Source organism: Polypterus senegalus, chromosome 1, assembly GCF_016835505.1.
Source record: "Polypterus senegalus isolate Bchr_013 chromosome 1, ASM1683550v1, whole genome shotgun sequence".
NCBI lineage: Eukaryota > Metazoa > Chordata > Cladistia > Polypteriformes > Polypteridae > Polypterus > Polypterus senegalus.
The window spans coordinates 23380777-23398435 of record NC_053154.1 but is presented as its reverse complement, the minus strand read 5'-3'; the positions used below and the strand labels follow the sequence as shown (position 1 = coordinate 23398435).

The 17659-nt window shown below is 40.0% G+C and overlaps 1 protein-coding gene across 2 annotated transcripts in view; it reads right to left on the bottom strand.

Annotated features, from left to right (window-relative positions):
- LOC120523421 (potassium voltage-gated channel subfamily KQT member 1-like) overlaps window positions 1–17659 on the bottom strand; it is a 754760-nt gene that overhangs the window by 643526 nt on the left and 93575 nt on the right. The window lies entirely within an intron of this gene.

Genomic DNA, 17659 nt, shown 5'->3' with positions numbered 1-17659 from the left:
AAAATATGCAATATGCATCATAACAAAATTAGACAGGTGCATGAATTTAGGCACCCCAACAGAGATACAGTATTACATCAATAGTTGAGCCTCTCTTTGCAAATATAACAGCCTCTAGACACCTCCTATAGCCTTTGATGAGTGTCTGGATTCTGGATGGAGGTATTTTTGAATTTTCTTCCACACAAAATCTCTCTAGTTCAGTTACTGTAAATTTAATGGCTGCCAAACATGAACAGCCTGCTTCAAATCATCCCATAGATTTTCAATGATATTCAAGTCAGGGGACTGACACGGTCATTCCAGAACATTGTACTTCTCCCACTGCATGAATGCCTTTGTAGATTTCGAACTGCGTTATGGGTCATTGTCTTATTGGAATATCAAACCCCTGCGTAACTTCAACTTTGTGACTAATGCTTGAACATTATCCTGAAGAATTTGTTGATATTGGCTTGAATTCATCCGACACTTGACTTTAACAAGGGCCCCAGTCCCTGAACTAGCCACACAGCATGATGGAACCTCCACCAAATTTGACATTAGGTAGCAGGTGTTTTTCTTGGAATGCGGTGTTCTTCTTCCGTCATGCAAAGCGCCATACAGATGTTCTTTATGCAAATTGTGCTGAATTGAAGAACGATGTACAGATAAACCATCTGCAGCGAGATGTTCTTGCAGGTTTTTGGAGGTGATCTATGAGTTGTCTGTAACCATTCCCACAATCCTGCACATATGCCGCTCCTGTATTTTTCTTGGCCTGCCAGACCTGCTAGGTTTAACAGCAAATGTGCCTGTGGCCCTCCATTTCCTGATTCCATTCCTTAAAGTTGAAACTGACAGTTTAAACCTCTGAGATTGCTTTTTGTAGCCTTCCCCTAAACCATGAGACTGAACAATCTTTGTTTTCAGATCTTTTGAGAGTTGCTTTGAGGATCCCATGCCCCATGCTGTCACTCTTCAGAGAGAGTCAATGGGAAGCACAACTTGAAACTGACCACCTTAAATACCCTTTCTCATGATTGGACACCCCTGTCTATGAAGTTCAAGCCTTAACGAGCTAATCCAACCAATTTGGTGTTGCATGTAATCAGTATTAAGCAGTGACAGGCATTCAAATAAGCAAAATTACATGGGGACCCACATTTTTGCACATTCGATTTAATTTCATACACCTAAATACTGCTTCACTAAAAATCTTTGTTCGGAAAACACCCCAGTACTCAAATGTTCCTAGGAAATGAAAGACATACCACTGTTATCTTTTTTGTTGAAAGCAGAGTAAATTATTATGCAGGCTGAGAGGGGTTCCCAAACTTTTCCATATTTCTGTATATATATATATATATATATATATATATATATATATATATATATAATCCTCGCTATATCAGTAATCGCTTTGACTTTCGGGTTTCACTCTATCGCGGATTTTAAATGTAAGCACATCTAAACATATATCACAGATTTTTCACTGGTTCGCTTTCTGCAGACAATGGGTCTTTTAATTTAGGTTACATGCTTCCTCAGTTTGATTGCCCAGTTGATTTCATACAAGGGACGCTATTGGCGGATGGCTTAGAAGCTACCCAATCAGAGCATGTATTACATATTAACTAAAACTCCCCAATGCTATAAGATATGCTTCCCGCGCTGTGCTTGTTTGCTTCTCTATCTTTCTCACTCTCTCTGCCTGACGGAGGGGGTGTGAGCAGAGGGGCTGTTTGCACAGAGGACACGGACGCTCCTCTACAAAATGCCGCTTTATCGCGGTGCTTCTGTATACTTAAAAGCATGTATTGATTTTTGATTGTTTGCTTTTCTTTGCGCTCTCTCTGACATTCTCTGCTCCTGATGCGCTCCTTTATGACGGCTCCTTTGAAGATAAGATATGTTTGCTTTCTTTTAATTGTGAGAAAGAACTGTCATCTCTGTCTTGTCATGGAGCACAGTTTAAACGTTTGACTAAAGGGTGTTATTTCATGTCTAGAGGGCTCTAATAATGTTAACAGTGTGGGAGAGTTTATAAGGGCTTAAAATATATAAAAATAACCACACAAACATATGGTTTCTACTTCGCGGATTTTCACCTATCGCGGGGGTCTGGAACATAACCCGCGATCGAGGAGGATTACTGTATATATATATATATATATATATATATATATATATATATATATATATATATATATATATTCATTCTTATATTTTGATTGAAGGCCAGGAAGCCTGGTACAGCAGAGGACCAAGAAAAGTGCAGCGAAGTAGAGTGGAAGAGGATGGAGCTTGCAGGAGAGGAGTGGAGGCGGTAAAGAAAAGAAATGAAGACAAAAAGATAAGGACTGAGTTGTTGAGAAGATTTGTGTGTTTGTATTGTGTGTTGCAGGAAAAAGAAAATAAAATGTGTGTGTTTTAGGGTCATTCTGAGTCCGTGTGTCTGTGTCAGGGGGGCAAAACTCCACTATATATATATATATATATATATATATATATATATATATATATATAGTAATAGATAAAGTGCTTTCTCGCACCCTCGCACCCTTGCACCCTCAGACACCACGTCAGACACCAGGTAAAAGTCCAATAATGAAATTTATTATAACACTAATGTGCAGAAAGCACCCTCCACTACCAAATACTCCGATAACAATAACAACAAATCCTCCAAACTCCCAGACGCTTAGCCACCCTGCCTCCCAACTCAGCTCCTCATCTGGGAGCTCCCACAGTCCTTTTATATTCTTAGACCCGGAAGTGTTTGTCCCTCAGTCCATGTGACTTTCTATCACTTCCGGGTCAGGTAAAACTTCTCTTTTTCTTCTTCCCAGAAGCAAGTCATTTCTTCTGTCCATGTGAGTGGGAGTACTTCCGGAGAGTAGGGAAAATAGTCCCTGGGCCTCCCTGCAGCGACTCCTGGCGGCCCCCATGGTATCCAGTAGGGCACCTCTACGCTGCAAGGATACATAGCCGGCCATAGCTTACAATATTATATATATATATATATATATATATATATTCATATACAGTGCATCCGGAAAGTATTCACAGCGCATCACTTTTTCCACATTTTGTTATGGATTAAATTAATTTTTTCTTCAAAATTCTACACACAACACCCCATAATGACAATGTGAAAAAAATTTACTTGAGATTTTTGCAAATTTATTAAAAATAAAAAAACTGAGAAATCACATGTACATAAACATTCACAGCCTTTGCTCAATACTTTGTCGATGCACCTTTGGCAGCATTACAGCCTCAAGTCTTTTTGAATATTATGCCACAAGCTTGGCACACCTATCCTTGGCCAATTTCACCCATTCCTCTTTGCAGCACCTCTCAAGCTCCATCAGGTTGGATTGGAAGCGTCAGTGCACAGCCATTTTAAGATCTCTCCAGAGATGTTCAATCGGATTCAAGTCTGGGCTCTGGCTGGGCCACTCAAGGACATTCACAGAGTTCTCCTGAAGCCACTTCTTTGATATCTTGGCTGTGTGCTTAGGGTCATTGATCTGCTGAAAGATCAACCGTCGCCCCAGTCTGAGGTCAAGAGCGCTCTGGAGCAGGTTTTCATCCAGGATGTCTCTGTACATTGCTGCAGTCATGTTTCCCTTCATCCTGACTAGTCTCCCAGTTCCTGCCGCTAAAAAACATCCCCACAGCATGATGCTGCCACCACCATGCTTCACTGTAGGGATGGTATTGGCCTGGTGATGAGCGGTGCCTGGTTTCCTCCAAACGTGACGCCTGGCATTCACACCAAAGAGTTCAATCTTTGTCTCATTAGACCAGAGAATTTTCTTTCTCATGGTCTGAAAGTCCTTCAGGTGCCCTTTGGCAAACTCCAGGCGGGCTGCCATGTGCCTTTTACTAAGGAGTGGCTTCCATCTGGCCACTCTACCATACAGGCCTGATTGGTGGATTGCTGCAGAGATGGTTGTCCTTCTGGAAGGTTCTCCTCTCTCCACAGAGGACCTCTGGAGCTCTGATAGAGTGGACCATCGGATTCTTGGTCATCTCCCTGACTAAGGCCCTTCTCCCCCAATCGCTCAGTTTAGATGGCTGGCCAGCTCTAGGAAGAGTCCTGGTGGTTTCGAACTTCTTCCACTTACGGATGATGGAGGCCACTGCGCTCATTGGGACCTTCAAAGCAGCAGAAATTTTTCTGTAACCTTCGCCAGAGTTGTGCCTCAAGACAATACTGTCTTGGAGGTCTACAGACAATTCCTTTGACTTCATGCTTGGTTTGTGCTCTGAAATGAACTGTCAACTGTGGGACCTTATATAGACAGGTGTGTGCCTTTCCAAACCATGTCCAATCAACTGAATTTACCACAGGTGGACTCCAATTAAGCTGCAGAAATATCTCAAGGATGATCAGGGGAAACAGGATGCACCTGAGCTCAATTTTGAGCTTCATGGCAAAGGCTGTGAATACTTATGTACATGTGCTTTCTCAATTTTTTATTTTTGATAAATTTGCAAAAATCTCAAGTAAACTTTTTTCAAATTGTCATTATGGGGTGTTGTGTGTAGAATTCTGAGTAAAAAAAATTAATTTAATCCATTTTGGAATAAGGCTGTAACATAACAAAATGTGGAAAATGTGATGCGCTGTGAATACTTTCTGGATGCACTATATATATATATATATATATACACTGTTTAGATATGTGTGTTTGTATGTGTAAGTATGTATACAATTATATATACAGTATGTAAAATAAATTTGGTGGTTCACTATACTGACAACATTGAAAATTTTCAGAATGTTTATGCTGCTGTTTAACGCATAAAGATGACTAAAAAAGTTACTATTAACTATGATACCATCTGAAGAGCACCACTGGTGTTTACATAAATAACTGCTGATGTCACCAAAAGAACAGCTGTCATCATAGACAGGATCTGGAACTGGGTCATTTCACTAGTGTCCTTTATAACTAGATGTTCTGTCATGATAAGTTATGCTCATATTTTCCCATGATATTCGTGTAGTATAGCTCTGTCTAAAGTTTGTTTTCCAGACACAATGATATCAATCTTGCAAGGGAGGAGGGATTTTAAACAAGTGAACCAACAAACTCCCACCGTGTCATCTGAGATTTGGAGACGGGGTGGAGTTACACATTATTATGCTTCCTGCTTAAGAGTCATAATGCTTTTATTCCCTTTGATGTATATTTTATCTTTTTATATTATTGTTTACAGAAAATGTCAATTACAGTATTAAATAAATAACTATAATTAATGGATCTCTTTTCTCACAATCCTTTTTTTTTTTTTTTTAAGTTGTTTATCCTGCTCTGGAACGTGGGAAGCTGGTGTGAACACTAGCAGCCACTGGGTGCATGGCATGAGCCAACCACACACAAGATAGCCATCACAAGACATGTTCATTAATACATTCACAAGGCATCAATTAACAGTCATCCGACAGTCAGTTAATCTAACATGCATGTCTTTGAAGATGTGAATGGATAACAGATGACCTAAAAAATTAAAGGAACACTTTTTAACCAGAGTATACCATCAAGTCAATGAAACCTCTAGGCTATTGATCTGGTCAGGTAAGTAGCACAGGGGGGTGTTAATCAGTTTCAGCTGCTTTGGTGTTCATGAAATTAACAACAGGTGCACTAGAGGGGCAACAATGAGACGACTCTCAAAACAGGAATGGTTTAACAGGTGGAGGCCACTGACATTTTTACCTCCTCGTGTTTTTTCACTAGTTTTGCATTTGTCTATGGTCAGTTTCACTACTGGTAGCATGAGGTGATACCTGGACCCTACAGAGGTTGCACTGGTAGTCCAACTTCTCCAGGATGGCACATCAATACGTGCCATTGCCAGAAGGTTCGCTGCGTTTCCCAGCACAGTCTCATGGAGGAGATTCCAGTAGACAGGCAGTTAACTCTAGGAGAGCTGGACAGGGCCGTAGAAGGTCCTTAACCCATCAGCAGGACCCACCGTTATCTGCTTCTTTGGGCAAAGAGGAATAGGATGAGCACTGCCAGAGCCTACAAAATGACCTCCAGCAGGGCACTGGTGTGAATGTCTCTCAATCAGAAACAGACTTCATGAGGGTGGCCTGAGGGCCCGACATCCTCTAGTGGACCCTGTGTTCACTGCCTGGCACCGTGGAGCTCGATTGGCGATTGGCATTTGCCACAGAATACCAGAGTTTGCAGGTCCACCACTGGCGCCCTGTGCTTTTCACAGATGACAGCAGGTTCACCCCTGAGTACATGTGACAGACGTGAAAGGGTCTGGAGAAACTGAGGAGAACGTTATGCTGCTTGTAACATCGTTCAGCATGACAGGTTTCGTGGGTCAGTGATGGTTTGGGGTGGGACGCACAGACCTCTATAGGCTAGTCAACGGCATATTGACTGCCATTAGGTATTGGGATGAAATCCTTGGACCCACTGTCAGACCCTATGCTGGTTCCTCCCAGTGCATGACAATGCCCAACCTCATGTGGCGAAACTATGCAAGCAGTTCCGGTAGGATGAAGGAATTGATACCATTGACTGGCCCCCATGCTCTGCTCACCTGATCTCAATCCAATAGAACACCTCTGGGACATTATGTTTCAGTCGATCTAACTCTGCCAGGTTGCACCACAGACTGTCAAGGAGCTCAGTGATGCCCTGGTCAAGATCTGGGAGGAGATCCTCCAGGACACCATCCACCGTCTCATTAGGAATATGTCCCAACGTTGTCAGGCATTAATACAAGCACATGGGGGCCATACAAACTACTGAATATGATTCTGAGTTGCTGCAATTAAATGTCGGCAAAACGGACTAGCCTGCCGCACCCTTTTTCACCTTAATTTTTGGGGTGTCTTTGAATTCAGCCCTCTGTAGGTTGATAATTTTAATTTCCATCAAACAATGTGGTATCCTTTTGTTCCTAACACATTACCATATCAGTCCATATCAGTAGAGATATCCAGCAGGAGTTTTTCCCCCCATTGAGATCTGATGTGTTTTGAGCAGTTTATTTTGTGTATATAATTTATTAGTTATAAAGATATGTATTTTAAGGTGATTTCATTTATATTAATTTTGTATGGTCACTGAGCAATAAGCTTACTGTATTTTATTCTGTTAATAAAAAATTAACAAATGACACCTGTGTTCTGCACTTTAATTATAAAAACATCACTTTAATATTTAATGTAATGCTTTTACCTGGAAAAAATGACCAACAGAGCAGGCAAGAGGTCAAAACCAGGAGTCAACACAAGTGAGTTTCAAAACTAAAATGAGAACTGAAAATCAGAGTCAGAAAACAGTGGCAGGGATTCAATAAATGAGAACAGCAAAAAGGAACATCCATAGAGAAACAAGGGCTTGTCTGTCAAACTTGGAGACCCTGACACTGCCAAGGTCAATCTTTAAATCATTACTCTTATGGTATTCTGTGTATAGTTGACCCCTGTGAAGTCGCTGTTTGCGGCCTCTGTCGTGCGCAGATTTTTCCTTAGAACCCAACTAATAATTGTTAGCAGAAACCACAAATATCCTCCGCAGTTTTTTTATGGCTTTTTACATGCCAATACTGTACTGTGGAGAGAACGCAAAGCAACCATAGAGGTAAACGCAGCTTGGGATGGTGAAAGTAGCCAATCAGAGAGCGTTATTCCAGCAGATGCAGCCCGGCATTCCCTTATCATAACAGTTTACCGCATGTTGCTATCACGAGTGTTTTTTGCTGAGAGTTTTTTGTTTTGTTCTTCTTAAAGTCCTAAGTTATCGCCCAAATGCCCTGCACCTTCTAAGGCTTCTGGCAATGAACCAAAGTGCCAGAAGAAGTTTAAGACAATCCAGGAGAAGGTTGAACTACTGGATTTGCTCCCGAAACTAAAAAGTTATGCCACAGTAGCCACCCAAGGAGCTGTAAATACTCTGCTTTGTTGTGCAGTCATTATCTTCATTACATACCTTCATCGTGTTGCACAGCTAATTCATTATCATCTTAATTCAATATCATTCATTATTGGTGAGCACCCATACGTGTTACTGTATTTTTATTAAATTATGACGTATTTACCCTACTTATACCAAAGAAAACATCTTTTCATGAATTCCAGTACATGTAGGGGTAATATCGGTATTTTACATTCTAGCACTCCAGTACTGTACAGTATACCGGTTTACCTTTACTTTCTTTTTTTTTTTTTTAAGAGTAATGTATTAAGCTGCATTTTTAAATGAAATGAAAACGTTGGGGGGCATATTTAGGGTTTAGACTATAAAAATAGGCATTTATATGCATTTTTTGACTACATCCAAAATTTGTGGTGTTTCACAATTCATGGGTGCTTTAGGAACGAAACCCCTGTGAATTCTGGGGGTCATCTGTATTCTGGGAAATGTTCCCAAAGAAATGGCAAATACAAGAGGCTCTAAAATAGTGGCATCCTTCAGCAGTGCAGAAAAATAAACAAACCAGATATTCCATTTCTGACCAAATATTCTAAGTCCTTGTATATGAAAACTACAGATTCCATACATAGATTGCCAGGAATATAATCAGAAAAACCTAATACATTTATTAAAAAAAAAAAAAAAAGAACTTATACAGGAGATTAGTTTAAAGAAAAAAAAATCAAAATCTCCAATTCTAGTAACAAGAAAGTGCTATCAGCTCTTTAAAAAAACGGATGAAGGCAACCCCCTCCATTTGCCATTTTTAAATGTTTCTAATATGGAGCTGTTATTTACTTATTCATCCTGTTTTTGTTGTATTTTGGCTTAATTCATCCTGCTGCCTGCTTGCACATTCACTGTTGTTATGCACATGTACTTCCTTTAAACAAACATAAAAAACACTTAAAGAAGCAAGGAAATGCAGTCTATTTGTACAGAAAGGGTTACAAAACTCATGACACTGGCAAATGACGCCATCTTGCATGTTGGTCGGGCATACAATTAAGAGTTTCAATATACTGTGATGATAAACTATATGTTTTCCATATTACATTTTTTATTGTTTAAGAGTCAAATTCCACCCACCAAATAATCTAATCTTACAAATACATCTCATGCATTGAAATTATTTTTGAGCAGCTGAAACCTGTAATACTAAATGAGATATCTGGGCTCCATTTTTATTTTTTATCTGCTGCTTACAAGAGCTTGGGGGTCCACATTAATGACAGGTTGGGCTGGTCTCTGAACACAGAGGAACTGTATACAAAATGACAGAGCAAGCCCTCTGTCCTCAGGAAACTGTACTCATTTAATGTGGGAAGTGACATACATCACATCTTCTATAACTCTGAGATAGCCAGTGCAATTTTCTTTGCTGTGTTATGCTGGGCTGGTAACATCACTTCAGGAGAGTCCCACCAAATTAACAAGCTAATTAAAAGGGTTATAGGACACACTCTAGACTTCCTGGAGGTCTAAGAGGAGGAGAGAATTAAAACAAAACTTAGTGCCATTATGAACAATGCTACACATATTCGCTGTGACTCACCGAGGGCTTTAAGACAATGAATCATTCAGCAGAACTTTGTCAAGAAGTGCTATGGGGGCTTCTTTATACCAACAGTAAGACCTCTACATAGCGCCTCACTGGGACTGTGACAGCCAAGTTAGAACTTTTATTTCTTATGAATTTTCTTGCTTTATAGTTTTCCAGTGGGTGATAAGGCCAACGTGTGTGTGTGTATATTTATTTATTTAAAGAGCTTCCGTAAAAAGTCAAATTTCCCTCTGGAGACAAATAAAGTTCTATATAACTGTCTATTCAGGGTATTGGGGGTAGGATTTCTCTCCATATTTCTAAATAATTAAAATATATATAATTTAAAAAAAATAAATAAATAAAATAAATAAATATATATATATAATGAAGATGATAGTGGAAAGAAAAATTTACACATGTGCTTCAATAATAACACTGAAGCTTTTCATAGAGTGCAACATGAGAAACTCTTAGGGCTCGTTTATACTTCACACTCATCATGGTTGCCACGCGTTCCCAGCGTTCACTTGATGCGTCCTCTGAGCAGGTCCTCAGAAATTAACTTAACACATGTGCAAGTTGCAGTACCAGTAAATAGTCGGGTGGCGCAGTGTGCTAAAAGTTGGAACTTGACGTCAAAGTCTCTGTTTACTATCTACATGTGACAGAAAGCAACTTTGCGGATCCTACGGGATCGATGTGCGCGCTTTGATGTTTGATAAATGGTTCGATGTGGTGAAACAAAATGCCAACATACAGATGCATTCGTGGTGCTTTTATATTCAAGCATCACATATTCCCGATCGTAATGACACAATACATTTTACAAGTCTCACATACCATCTTTTGTGCTGTCTCTTTTTTTTTTTTTTTTGCAACGTCACAACAGCAACACAATGCACAGCGCAGTATTTGAGCCACAAAGAAAAAAAAATTAAGGACATGGTGAAAACGTGTATTTTGTGATTAATCGGATTTAATCTCAAAATGTCCACTTTTACCCCGTAGTTTACTTTATTATTAAAGCAGACCGTTGTAAACGTCATCCCAGTTTTCAATCGTTATGAGCTTCTTGGACATGACAGCAGCGGCAAGCAGCAATATATCATCACACAGAACATATTAACTGTATGATATTCCAACTCTCTGCACATTTAGAATCCTTAGATTTATACTTGATATCACTTTCATGATGAAATGCAATAAATTATGTATGTTACATTTTACAGATGTTATGTTAATTTCTTTTAAATAATGAATACTGTTAATAATTACATACATGGGGGTGACACAGTGGCGGAGCGGTAGCACTGCTGCCTTGCAGGGAGTCACATCGCTGGTATTCCCTACTTTGCATGTTTTCCTGATGGGTTTCCACACGGTGCTCTGGTTTCCTTCCAAAGACATGCAGATTTGGGGATTTGGTGCCGCTAAAATGACTCCAGTGTATGTGTGTGCTTGTATTCACCTTGCGATAAGCTGAGACCCCATCCAGGGATTGTTTCTGCCTCATGCCCAATGCTTGCTGGAATGGACACATCCCTGGATTGATGGATGTAATCATTAAACATCCTTTTCAGAGATATTGCAGTAAGGTGTCATCAGAATTTAATGGGTGTTCCAGACAATTCACAATACAGAGAAGCAAAACCTATTCTCACCGTGATAATATCTGGCACGGCCACCTGCTGGATTCCTACAGATTTACGTAAAGAACGCACGCAAGTATAAACAGTCAAACGCTAGCGTAGCAGGAGCGTCCCCTGCAGCATGCGTAGCATTAAGTATAAACCTGGCCTTAGAAATACTGGACAAAATAGGTATGAGTCACAGGAAAATAATTATTGCTAATATTCACGGAAAAGAGAAAGCAAATATGAGGACAGATTCAGAAGAAACAGAGAAAGTGGACATTAATAGAGTTGTTAGGCAAGAATGAATATTATCATAAATACTGTATATAATTAATTCCTGATAAAACCGGCATTAGAAGTGAAGGATGAGATAAAGATAAATGGAAAACAGATTACAAACATACATTATACAGATGATACTGTAATACTGGCATCAAAAGTGATAAGCAAGTGAAGCAAGCAGTTTGATAATGGGTGTCTAGATGGAGTAATGTTTACGTTTTTGCTAGTATCGCTCATTTCTGTATCCTCACAGACCCCCTTCAAGCACAAATCTGCCTTTTCAGGTGTGGTTGTATTGCATCATCTCAGACTAGAGTTAAAGTCTCCTTTACTGTGAAGCAGTTCAGGAAACTATAAGCAACAACTTTTCATACATCATTTATTACATCAAGCAGTACACCTTTAAACACTGAAATAATAACATGGCACATAAAATGATTCAAGATCTAAGAGGTATCAAACATATCATGCATTTTAACACACACTGAAGGGCACAGCAAATAAATGTATTTCTCCTCAATGAAATAACAAAAACTGTGTGTTCTGAAACAGGCCTTAACAAGCCACAAACGTCATGCATTAAAAATGCAACACTGCTCACTAGACGCTCAGCCAGCCACCCTCCTGGAAGACATCAAAACACCCTGGCTTGCTGCAGCCCTGTTTTTTTCTGTCACCTTTATGCCAGTTCATGCTGGTGGACAAGCTAGGACTCTGCAAGAACAGAACATAAAAGGAGAGGTTCTAGAAAGTGTTTGTTCTTAATTTTGCTGTCCCCTTCAGTAAAATGACTTAATCAGACAAGGCATACCACAATATTTAATCAGTGATAAAAAAGGACCTTTCCAACTGCACCTTTGGAGAAAGAAATCATTGTCCCACTTCATTCAAAAGCAAGCAACAGATACAAAGGTCAGTGATTTCTAAAGGGTGCTGATTGCGTCGAAAATATAAACAGGAAAAATAAATCTTAGATGGACTAGTCTTGACGTAGGGTGTAGCACTGCTGCATCAGAAATCCAGCATCCTGAGTTAAAATATCACACCCATATATCATCAATGAAATGTCTGAATGTTCTCCTTGTACTGGGTTTCTGCCTGTTGCTTCTGTCATCCCCTAACAACCTCAGAGATTCACCTGGTTAATTGGTGAATTGCAAATTGATTCTTGTATGGGTGTCAGTTATGGTGTGTGTGTATAAGTAGACATATGATGGACTGGCACACTGTAAGCTCCTAGTGCTGTCAGGACAGACCCAAGTCCTAATTGACCCCAAGTTAAATTAAGTGAGTTTGGGAGTGAGGGAGATGAGTCTGTAAATTTATACTTTGGAACAAAATGAATCAAGTACAGTACAGCACATTCGCAAAACTTTACCAGTTGGCAATTAAAAACAAATTTAACAACAACAACATTCATTTATATAGCACACTTTCATACAAAAAAGTAGCTCAAAGTGCTTTACATAATGAAGAGAAATAAAAGACAAAATAAGAAATTAAAATAAGACAACATTAGTTAACATAAATAAGACACGGATAGTCGAACCTCGGATTCAGGAGGAACAGTGTGGTTTCCGTCCTGGTCGCGGAACAGTGGACCAGCTCTTCACCCTTAGCAGAGTCCTGGAGGGTGCATGGGAGTTTGCCCGACCGGTCTACATGTGTTTTGTGGACTTGGAAAAGGCATTCGACGGTGTCCCTCAGGGAATCCTGTGGGGGGTGCTCCGGGAGTATGGGGTACCGGACCCCCTGATAAGAGCTGTTCGGTCTCTGTACAACCGGTGTCAGAGCTTGGTCCGCATTGCCGGCAGTAAGTCGAGCCCGTTTCCAGTGAGAGTTGGACTCCGCCAGGGCTGCCCTTTGTCACCGATTCTGTTCATAACTTTTATGGACAGAGTTTCTAGGCGCAGCCAGGGTGTTGAAGGGGTCCGGTTTGGTGGACTCAGGATTGGGTCACTGCTTTTTGCAGATGATGTTGTCCTGTTTGCTTCATCAGGCCGTGATCTTCAGCTCTCTCTGGATCGGTTCGCAGCTGAGTGTGAAGCGGCTGGGATGAGAATCAGCACCTCCAAATCCGAGAGCATGGTCCTCAGCCGGAAAAGGGTGGAGTGCCCTCTCAGGGTTGGGGGAGAGATCCTGCCCCAAGTGGAGGAGTTCAAGTATCTCGGGGTCTTGTTCACGAGTGAGGGAAGAATGGAGCGTGAGATCGACAGGCGGATCGGTGCGGCGTCCACAGTGATGCGGGCTCTGCATCGGTCTGTCGTGGTGAAAAAGGAGCTGAGCCGTAAGGCAAAGCTCTCAATTTACCAGTCGATCTACGCTCCTACCCTCACCTATGGTCATGAGCTATGGGTAGTGACCGAAAGAACAAGATCGCGAATACAAGCGGCTGAAATGAGTTTCCTCCGCAGGGTGTCTGGGCTTTCCCTTAAAGATAGGGTGAGAAGCTCAGTCATCCGGGAGGGGCTCAGAGTAGAGCCGCTGCTCCTCCACATCGAGAGGAGTCAGATGAGGTGGCTCGGGCATCTGATCAGGATGCCTCCTGGACGCCTCCCTGGTGAGGTGTTCCGGCACGTCCAACCGGGAGAAGGCCCGGGGAAGACCCAGGACACGCTGGAGGGACTATGTCTCCCGGCTGGCCTGGGAACGCCTTGGGATTCTCCCGGAAGAGCTGGAAGAATTGGCCGGGGAGAGGGAAGTCTGGGCCTCTCTGCTTAAGCTGCTGCCCCCGCAACCCGACCTCGGATAAGCGGAAGAGGATGGATGGATGGATGGATGGATGGATGGATGGATGGATGGATGGATAGTTAACATAGAAAAAGAGTAAGGTCCGATGGCCAGGGAGGACAGAAAAAAAAAACTCCAGAAGGCTGGAGAGAAAAAAATAAAATCTGCAGGAGTTCCAGGCCACGAGACCGCCCAGTCCCCTCTGGGCATTCTACCTAACACAAATGAAATAGTCCTCTTTGTATTTAAATTGGTAACACAGTTAAGCAGTTCTAATTCACCTATGACATCTCAAGTCTTTTACTACCTTTGTGTTGTCTCCACCATAACCTATGTAATTATAAACTTATAATCATGATGCCATAGAGTTAATTAGAACATGCAAGTAATTATTACACTGTACTCTCTACACATAGCAATAATGACTCTATAAGCCTACAAGCCGAAGTACCCGGAATTGCCAGGTTATATATGTATAAGGGGTTAAGATATGACAGCAAATGTTTTTTAAATGATGACCATTTTGTCATTGCTGGCTTCCCCATCCATCACTTCACCCTACTTCTCTATCAATGTCTCTGGTCTCATTAAGTTAAGAATTTGTTTTCTTGTTGTGTCTGACTGAACTCCATATTTGCTTTAACTCCTTGATGAGTTGGAACAAAGAACAGTACTTCTTTGTGTTTCCTAGTTTAGTAAGGTTTCACAAATAGATGTTTAGCCTTACATTAATAAACTTAGATTGCCTGTTGAATTATTGAATCCAAGGACTATAGAAAGCATCTATAGTAGGAGGGCATCAGGAGATGGTGAGATTTACAGACATCAATACAGGTTCCTGCATTATTACAGCACCAGTAGCTTTTTTATAATGTTATAAAGATGATTTGAAGTTCATTCATTCAACGTCAATCAAAGAGGTCAATAAAATGGACATTAATAAATGTCTGCCTTCAAGAAACAGTAGAAGTCATTAACACCATCCTCAAGTCTTTTTCTTTCTATCATATTACGTACAGCAACTCGACATGCACTAAAAAAATCATGTTTCATTCAGTTTCATCAAGGCTTATCTCTATTATACTTAGTAGCAATATGCAGGTGCATGATACTATTAGCTTTTTCTTACGCAAGGTTTTGTTTTGATAAAAAAAACACACTGTTATTGTCTCAGATACACAGTGCAATCAAAGTCCTGTTCTCATGTTTGGCCTACGCAGTCTCGCTCTGTTGGCTATTTATGACTTCACAAAATAATAGGTATTGGTGAACAAAACAACCAATTTCCTGTTGCAAAACTGATGTTACACTTTTCTCGTTTGTGATTTCATAACCACAGAAACTACCAAAAGGACATTTAAAAGATTTAAAAGTTTTTGAGGGATCAAAAGAAAGGGACATCGATCCTCAAGTCAACACCACACACACCTTTTAGACCCAGATATTTCTCAGCAAAGCAACTAGATGAGAATAAGTAGGGATAAAATGTCTTTTGAAAACTCAATATTAATTACTTTAAGCCTCACTTCTATCAAAAATTATAGACAATAGAATCAAACATAAACTAGTATCTAAAGCAGGTTAAATCATTCAGAGTGATATAATAAGTAAATGAGGTTGAGGATAGTGGAGTCCTTCAAGTGTGGCCCAAAAGTTATTCTTTCTAAACCAGAAATTAGGAAGTAAAAGCTTGTTTAATTAAGGTAGGAGTCAAACTGAAAGCTGTTCGAGGCATAAGGCTTTAAGTTCAGGGATTCCCAGGGATGAACTTGGGAACGACCATCTTAATCAATATTTATGTTTTTGATTCTGGTATATTTAGTAAACTTGTGAAATTTGCAGATTACACAAAATAGGACAGTGTATACCGTGGAGACGGAAAAACAATTTAAAAAACTAGAGGCAATAGAGATGTGCCAGATTTTCGGCAAATGAAAATAATTGAGCAAAAATAACAAAAAAGTTGCATTGTGTGTATAGCCAAAAAAAGTTCAAATGCTTAATTTTTGGTTAAATGTGTGATGCTGATTCTTTGCTCTCTTGTACTGCTAATGGATGACACTTTCAAAGAATGCCTCTGTTCTATAGGGAATGACTGACACATCATACTGAATTTCATCAAGAGGCTGTGTTAGAAAACTAGTGTATAAGTGTATAAAGTGGGCCAGAACACACAGTACCAGCACCTCTTCCAATTTCAACATGGAGCAGTGGCATCTCAAAAATTGTACTGGTGAGCACCAGAACCTCTTTCCAAGTCTTCAAGAGAAAATTCCTTGCACTGCACTCTTTGATCTAGTACTGATGTATCCCAGTGTTCCAAGTCCAACTCTTCAATTGAATATGACTGTATTGCCAGAAAAAAAATTATACAACCAATAATCTGGTTCCACTTCATCCACTGGAGTGTAACGGTTTAGGAAAAGTAGTAGTGACATATTGTCAGAACACACTTTTATGAAAGCAAAAGCAAATAGACAAAAGAAGGGAAAAGGACAGAGGATTATACAAGGACTGCCTGTATTGGATTTTCTAACTTTGGGAAAAAGACTACTCCAGAATTTGGGTGCACTACAGCTGCAGGCTCCACCTCCTACTTAAATTTTCATTTGTTCACAGAATTTATATAAGATTGGAATTGTTGAGACCTGGAATGACAACATTAGTAGAGCTAGCTAAACTATTTCAAGTTTATGTGTGAGACTGAGAATTTTAAAATACAGTAGGATGTATTTGGAAGCCGATACAGTGATTTAAAATTATTTTTTAAATTCAAATTCCAAATAATCAATATTGTAATTGGTATTTAATGTATGATCATACAGAATCAAGTTAGTCAAAGGAAGGCATTTAAATGATTTGTTATACATGAGCATCCTGTACATGAAAGCTACCTTTCAGCGTGATGAGCAAATTCTAGCCGATTGTGTAATGTAGAGGTTAAGTACTCGGCTTGACACACTGGGGTTTCAAGTTCACATCCTGTCTTTGCCTATCAGTGATCAAAGCAAGTCACTTTTCAGGCGTATGGCCCAGGAGCTATTAAAATAAACTCCCCTTTGGATAAAATAAGAGAGGTAATCATAAAATAATATGAAAAGGCAGAACTACTGTACTTAAATCACAAGTCACCATAGAACATTAGCTAACTAATCATTAAAAAAGAATAAAAACGAAAACTCTGCATCCAGCGGCCCAAAAAGAAAAAACAAACACAGATCACAACAAAATATTTAAACATTCTTAGGTTCTTTCATGCTTCGTTACTTGAGCTGGAAAACAAAATGTCTTTCTCACGGAAGCAAGATCACAGTGCTGCTGTGAAAGCACAAACTACAGTAGTGTATTTAGTTTAAATGGAAGCATTCATAAAGGAGAAATAGTTAAGAGCTTTTAAGTGAACTTGAAGGCACAACAAAAAAAGTGAAATCTGTAGACTGCAATGGCTGCAATCACCAAAGAAGAATGTTTATAACTACACTGTAATATTATAGTTAGACACATCACTAAACACAAGCCCTGTGTCA